Source organism: Drosophila miranda, chromosome 3 (genome assembly GCF_003369915.1).
Source record: "Drosophila miranda strain MSH22 chromosome 3, D.miranda_PacBio2.1, whole genome shotgun sequence".
NCBI classification, from domain to species: Eukaryota; Metazoa; Arthropoda; class Insecta; order Diptera; family Drosophilidae; genus Drosophila; species Drosophila miranda.
Window position 1 is genome coordinate 15735473 of NC_046676.1, and position 8027 is coordinate 15743499.

Here is an 8027-nt window from a genome sequence, read left to right on the forward strand (position 1 = left end):
ACACAGAAAAGATAAAGCAACTCTGTTTCCTAAGCTGCTGACCATGTCGAAGGGGATCAGCAGAACGAGAGATACAGAGATGCATAGATGGGGGATTAAAAATAACAATTTCATAACAAGCTTACGTTAATCTCTATGCCATTATCTGAGCCGGCAACAAATTAAATAATTCAAATCGATTATAGCTCAAAAAGTTTCCTTTTGTCTATTTAAATTGTGGCTCTTGAATATTCCCTCGAGTGTCATCGATTGCATTGAAACTTTAGGCAAATTCATTGCATACTCCTTAATTATTTATAAAATAATAAAATCTTTCCTCAAGCCTTCAAATGGACACTTTGACGGCGGCCACACAAGCCAAAATATGAGAAATATTGGCAGACAGAAGTTTTCAACACTCTTTTTTGAATGGAGACTCTTTAATTTCTCTATATACTAGTTTAGTAGTACTTTTTCGCACTAAAACATGTAGCGAGAGATACTGCTCTAGACAGACTTCGTTCCTGGATTAAACAAGAATGCCCTGAATAAATAGCAATTATGATACCCCCTACAAAAGGGTATACAAATGATTTACTTAATTTGACTGACACTTGAGCAAAATTTGTATGAAATGAGAAACGGCCACAAAAGTCTCCAGCACCAGCATCAGCACATGACAGCGCTTGATAAAGTGCACTCAAAGCTATGCCAAAATGATTCGCAGTCTTAACTTTTGGCTTGGCTTTATATGATACGTACATACACATGGTAGGTACTATATATCTTTGTGCATATCGTGACAATGGGCATATTTGCACAGCTGTGTTGCTGTTATTTCTGCTAAAAAAGGCTTTGTTGATTTAAGGCCGCTTCCTGTGGTACGGCCAGGACCCAAACCGACCAAACCGAACCGAACCAGACCAAACCGAACGGCATAAACGCTGCACAAGCTCACCTTCTCAAAAAGAAAGGTTTTTACAATGCATAAAATATATAATTTGCAAAATTAATTAATTTTTACAACACATTAATTTCAGCCCAGCACACACAGATACACATACACACACAGTGCCACACACACTATGGCACACACGCAACGGCATTCAGTCAGCCATGCCACATGCACCGTTGCCCCAGTGGCCACCGCCAGCCGACTCTACCATATCCCTGATTCCCTCCTGGCCACCGACCAGAGCTGTGGTCCGTCTGGCCATTGAGGCAAAAGTAACTGCAAAAGCGCTTCCAGCGCTCATTATGCTGCGCCACTTGTATAATTTTTATTTAATTTATTTAAAGGTAGCGCTACAGCAGAGCTGCTGCAGACAATATGACCGCAAAATGCCCAGGACGCTCAGACCTGTAGACCAGGGCTGCACAAGAGTCGCCAAAAATATCAATTAATTCCATTTCAATCTTTAAAATCTTCAGAATTCGATTTTATGTATACATATAGTAACGAGGGTACTCAGTCAGTATTCAGAGCTTATAATTTATGCAACATATTTTATATGTCGTTTGGTATCGCTGTTTAATTTTTTTGCCAGACAAAAATTTCATAAAAATCGGTCGAACCGTTTGGGAAATGTTTATATATATTTTATCCGTTTCCATATTTCTTTACATTTGTTATTTACATCTGTCTCTTTTTTTTATATTTTTACACCAACATCAGCCGTTTTATGGTGCTCCTTCCGCCAGAAGGCGCACACTGCACGATGAAGAGTGTGTGTGAAAGGAAGGGAATGAGTAAGCTTGTGGAAGGCGTTGCGTAGCCACTGAAGATTCATTTGTTCCTTCTGGCTATAATATTGATCCGATCTGATCCAGATTCGGCAATCTGCTAGATATGGTCATTCTCTACGGATCAGTGTTTTTGGTCTTCGCGAATCTTCAAAATTGTGGACCAATAATGTACATATATACTTTATGGGGTCGGAAACGATCCCTTCTGTGTGTTACACACATCCACTGTCACACAATACTCTTCGATTAGCGGGTATACAAATTTTATACATTTCAAAAAGTTCTCTTTTTATTTTTAACATAGTAACTTGTACTCAGAGTTACAAGACTCTTGGAGTAATATTTTTCGTCGTTAGTTACGTCTTGCACTTTTCTTAGTTTTTATTATTATTATTATTAGTGGGGGGAAAATGGTTCATAAAAACCCGATTTAACATAAGTATGTAATCTATTTTATTAAAATTATTATTGAACAATTAATGATGTATTTACTATATGTAAGTGTTTTGTATATCTTTCAAGCGAATCATTAGTCTTAAAAGAGTATTAAAGAAGATGAAGAGAGATGCATATACCCTGTAAAGTGAGTATATATTTTTTTTTTAAATTCGAATAAGAAGAAATACAGGCAAGTCGTTGTAAATCCCTAGATAATCCATCCAATAATTTCTGCATTTCTCATTTAGAGAATATATTCTTCATATATTGTATGTATATATTTTAATCGTATGAAGATCTTTTATGTGTTTGCCATATCAGTGACCTGCATCAGTCAGCCCTGGGGAATGACAGAACCCGGGACCGTCCCTCCTTTGTGTGTGTGAGAGGTGTGTGCAACACCCAAGTTCATGTAGCACTTAGCTGTATGTAGATTTTTGTAGAGGAAGCATAACTTTTTGAGGGCTTCGATCATTTGGGACAGGCCCAGGCTTTCGGCCCCTGCCATCTGGTCGTGTAGGAAATGATGTCTTTTGACACGCAGGTCTTCATTCGCCCCGCCACGGGGCACTACGAATTGAGAACTATAGCCAGGGGGTAAAGTCGGGCAGTCAGGCAGTCGGAGGCGCACTTTATAGAGTTGCATACGGAGCGGACATTCGGGTACTGTATAGAGCTGTTGTGCGAAATTAAAATGTGCTACATTCGCATGTTTAATTAATGAATTGTTTGACAATGATAGGTCTGGGTCTGGGGATCAGGTTAGGGATCGGCACTGGAGACTAGGGACGGGATAGGACGGGATAGTACGGGATCTGGGTACCTTCTGGGCCTTTGCGGTCGTGTACAGCGCTTTGATGGAATGCCTGCACAAAATGCCAGAGCAGGCACGCACATGACTATAAGTGTAATGGGTCTCTTGCATTATTGAAATCGACACAATTTTACTTTTAAGCAGCAACGGGGCAACATGTGCATCATCTCCCCGATCCACACCCAGCGCCAGTCCCCCTCCGACTCGTTGAGTGACGGAGCAGACGAGAGCAGAAGTCCAAGTCTCTGGCATTATGTTGCGTGTGTCCTGTCCTGTTCGGTTCTGTCCTGGTGTTGGTATTGGTGTCGGTAATGTGTGTTCGGTCCTCTGGCGGTTCCCGACAGAAGCAGGGGGAGAGGCAGAGACAGACCCGCCATCAAGTTCAAAGTCGAAATGCTTGTAATATGCAAAAATGTTTTAATTAATCACTTTGATGCTCACCGGCAACTCCTCTCTGGTGCAGGCCCGGCGCAGTCTCGTGACATATTGGGGAAGATACAACATCAAGACGATGCGGACGATGGAGCGAGGTGCCGGCGTCAGAGATTCCGTTTTTTGCCATACCTCGTACATACATGCATATGTATGTATATGTGCATATAATAAATGGCATCCAATGTTATTTATGTCTTAATAACATCCATTAATCGACCAAAAATGATCAAGGCGATAGCTCTTTTTCGGTTCAATGCAATTTGTCAAATTTTTATGATTGTTCAGCAGAGAAAAGAACAGAAAAGAAGTTGGTGAAATTTCATTCATGTTTTAAAGGTTTTTGAGGTAGCAGATGTGCATTTCCATATTTTTCTTATACATTTCCATCACATTTGATTTTTTTGGATTTTCTGTAATCGGTTGCATGCTAATTTCCATCATAATAAACGATATGGGAGAGACGTTGCTATTCCTTTTTCCTCATCCGTTTTCCATTTTCCATTTCCCATAAAGTTTTGCATAAAGTCAGGATCCAATTTTAATTTTATTTAAATCTCGGTCCATAAAAAATGTATTTACACGACACATAGCCGCCAATATAATGCAGTCGCAGCTGCGGTCACAGTAGCTCAGATCTGGGTTAATGACAGCCTTAACGGCGGCGGCACAGGCGGAAAATGGAAAAATTCCAGTGAGAATAGTGAAAAAATCCCAAAGAGAAGTGTGTAAAGCGTGTGGGGCCAGCAGACCCCAACAGGTGGAATGTGGCACTGCTACAACAGGAAAAGTGGGAGTGTGAGGGCGCAATATTGGCAGGATTTTGAGACCATTGTTTTTTGAATGAATTAGCGGAGAGTCTCTCGAAAGAAAGTCAAAGAAAATTGGAATTGTTTTTAATAAAAGCAGGTGGGAAAGGAGATTGAATGGCCCTTGGAAAAGCACGATAATTCATGCGCATCATGCGGTCAAAGGGAAAGTTTGAGTCATGAAAAGGATTTCAATTCCTATAAAACTGATGCAAACTATAGAACGCCTTTGATAGATTCGTAAGGATGAGAAAATTTAAAGCAAAAACATCAACGATAATCTAGCATTTTATCCGAAAAGAGCATCAATAAAATGGCTATCAAGGCCTTGAAAGAGTTTGCCTTTGGAAAAGGCAGTTCTACTGTGCAAGTGTGTCTACCTCTAAACAAAAATACCACAATACAAACCATAAAATTCCATAAAAATATGTTCTTCTCTTGAGATTTGTTAATTTTTTTTTTGTTCAGCTCCTACCAAATGCCACACAAAGAGTGCCGATGCGAGTGGACAAAGGCCTCTGACTGGGATCGTAAAAAGTTTCAAAATGCCAATAAATGAAACAAGACAACAGCACAACAACAAAAAAGGCCAGACTCAGACACAGACACGAAGGAAAAACATAAATGGAGCGGCATATTTTGCTTTTATATACTCGTAGTAGAATCTTTTAGCCGCCATAAAGCGTCCAAATAAAAGCACTCAGAGTTTGTCAGCCACGAGAACGGGAACCACACAGAACACATATTAAACTCGAACTAAAATTGCGGCAGCACTCAGAGCTAGGGGAAGGTGGCTCTCACCTTCAGATGGGAGAAATTTATGGGCCAAGTGATAATGCGAGGCGCCGCAAGGTGCATGCACGCACCTCAGCCTGGGACCCAGAGTCGGAGTCGAGACGGAGACAGAGACAGAGCCCTCATATGCATTATAATCATAATGATTATAAGGTATTTCTGCTGGCTGCCAAACTTCCGATTTATCTCAATTGTTGGAAATTGAAACGCCAGCGCATTTAGCACCAATTTGGAACACGAAAACCTGAAAGACGATACCGATACCGAAACGGATAGCTTTTGAATTGGAATGTCTTCATTTCTGCCTACTATATACTATTTTTCTCAACCTTTCAGTCCCCGAGTCAGCTTTCAGCTTCATAATGATGATGATTTTAATAATACTCTCGTTCTAAAGCTGTTAACTCTTTGAAACTGGAGCCCACAGGGAGGGAGGCGAAAAGTCTTTCCAATCGATGGGTAACCAGAGAAGGTGGAATCCCATTGTGACCTTTAGGTGTTTAGTAAATGCTAAGGCATGGAAAATACTTTCAATTTGATCATTTCATTTCCTCCACAATGAATTTTGTAATATTAGACGTCTTTTGATTGGAAAAAATATGGGGAAATTACACGATTAAAGGTTTTTATCTCGTACTTGACTGAGTCCTGAGCCCGCCTCTTCCTTTCTTCCCCGCCTGTCGGGGCAGGCCGCAGCTGTTGCCGCGGAAGTGGACGCCCAGCAATAAAAATTTGCTTTGCTTTCAAGGGAACATATCAAATTATTTGCAAAAAAGAAAAGAAAACAGAAAGAAATAAAAATCTGTCCAAACACTTCAAAATAATTTGACATCAAATCGCTTGATTCCCACAAAAATCTCGTCGAACCCAAAACAGATTTCACAGATATCCAAAAGATTGTCAAACTAATTTGGGGCAGGTAGCGGAGGGGTTGCCTCACAGCCTGAATGCGTGCCTGCCTGCCTGCCTGCCTGGGGATCATTATGAAGATGTTGGAATAAAAGTATCACATGACAGAGTTCTAAAAAGGTTGACAAACGTCTAGAATTTCCAAAGGGAACCTTCTATAGAGTTTTGGGTCTCCAGACCCTATCAGACCAGACCAGAGCCCAGAGTCTGGGGCTAAGTTTCAATCTGTGGCCGAGCAGAGTTTATGAAGCGTATAATTTTCATATTCAACACCTGCTGCTGTTGCAGCAGTCTCGTCTGGGAAGAGATGCCCCACCCTAAGAGTCTCTGTTGTTCTCTGGCATAAATAAAAAACTTTATAATTGCCGACGGACTGTATGATACTTTGCATTACGAGAGTATTATCCCTGGACTCCAGTTGGTGTGGGTGTGGGTGTGGGGGTAGCTGCTTATAAATGAAGTGGAGCTCCCACGGCTCTACTGCTCCACTGCTCCTCCACTGCTTGCACTGTACATTAAGGACACTTGATAGCTTAATTTATTGCAAGGCAAAAGATGCAAAAGGACGGAAGAAGGGCTGCAGAAAAAGGGCAATGCAAAGATAATTGCATGCAGAAGCAACCAGAAACCCAGACCAGCACCCAGCGCCCAGAACCAAGACCATTACCAGAACCCAGAACCCAGAACCCCTACCCAGACCAGACCACACCAAGACCATGACCAGTAGCGGGCCCTGCCAGGATACCCAGCACGGACAGGGACACGGACACATACTCGGCGCCCTGGCATGTCCTTGTTGTATTCCAGCCGCCACATGTGTGTGTGGGTGTGTGTGTGTGTGGCTGCCGCCTGCGCGCTGCTGCTGCATAAAACATTTTAAATTGAGCGTTAAAATTAAACGATGCATCGCAAAACTAACAAACGTGTCCGGGCAAAAGGGCACCGTAGTACCCTTTGAACGCGCACTGCACTCCACGGCAGAAGAAGAGATAGAGATGGAGAAAAGATACTTATGGGGGGGCGGTGGGAGGTCCAACTGGCTCTTGTTTATAAGGACGTTAATCGTATGTGCCCCCATAAGCAGCACATGAAAATGCACATACCATTGTTGATAAATTCAAAAGTCAAGTGCTGTTTGTTCTACACTCTGTGGCATTCAGGATATTAAAATGCACAGATTTGTTTAGCGTGAAAAATGGCAGTCATTACCGGTTAAAATGCTAGGGGATTTGCTGGCAGATATCTTGGCTGCAGGCAACACTTCACAATATTTATAGGATAAGTCTCTTTGGACGTTGCTAAAGCTCAGTATTTCTTTTAAATAATTCATTTGTGACCATTTCGGCAGACCAAATCCCCATCAATTCTGTTCCAGTTCTGGGCAAAACACTTCCAGTCCGAAGCCTAATTGATCTGGGCCAACAATTTTTCATAAATGTTCAATTGCTAAGCCCCAAAAGAAAATCAACAAATCGAGGCCGAAATGGAGAGGAAGACTGCAGCTCCTCCATCCTTCTAGCCAGCCAGTCAGTCACTCAGTCACTCAGTCAGTCCTCCAAGAGCACACAAACTGATAGATATGTCTAAACAATAAAGGGTGCCCCTGCCTCCTGCCTTCCTCTCAAAAAATAACAACACAGTGAAATGGAAATGGCTCCGTTGTGTTGGTCCAATCAAAAAACACAAACAGTCAACGGGCCCGAAACGAGGCGGCGGCGACCCACTTGGCCGGGGCCAGGGTTTGGTTTGGTTTGGCATTTTCGGTCGCTTTCGGGCCGCTTGCAAATTGACAATTTAGCCTTTCACCTGTCTAAACGAATCTATCGCACATCAAAATAAATATTAAAAACCAGCTAACAATGGCAAGGCTAGACAAGGCTGTGTTGTTGTCAGTTACAGCCAGGTAGAGGCAGCCAGCCATACAGCCATCCAGCCAGGTGGAGGGATCCAGCCTGTGTTGGCCAAGTAGCGCAACGTCACTCAAATGCTCGCTCCGGCTTGGTTTCGTTGATCAAATTTTGAAATTTGAGGCCGCCGCAGTGTGCCGCATGCACCTCACCGCACTCCACTTGACTTCCACTCGAGAGTCAAGGCGAAGCCGTGGC

General features: G+C 42.4%; 1 long non-coding RNA gene across 1 annotated transcript; it reads left to right on the top strand.

Annotated features, from left to right (window-relative positions):
* The first annotated feature begins 419 nt into the window (after nucleotides 1-419).
* LOC117187701 lies at nucleotides 420-2241 on the top strand. Its single transcript, XR_004472328.1, has 3 exons — nucleotides 420-953; nucleotides 1020-1206; nucleotides 1279-2241. It is a non-coding gene; the product is annotated as an uncharacterized LOC117187701 (long non-coding RNA).
* Nucleotides 2242-8027: the final 5786 nt, after the last annotated feature.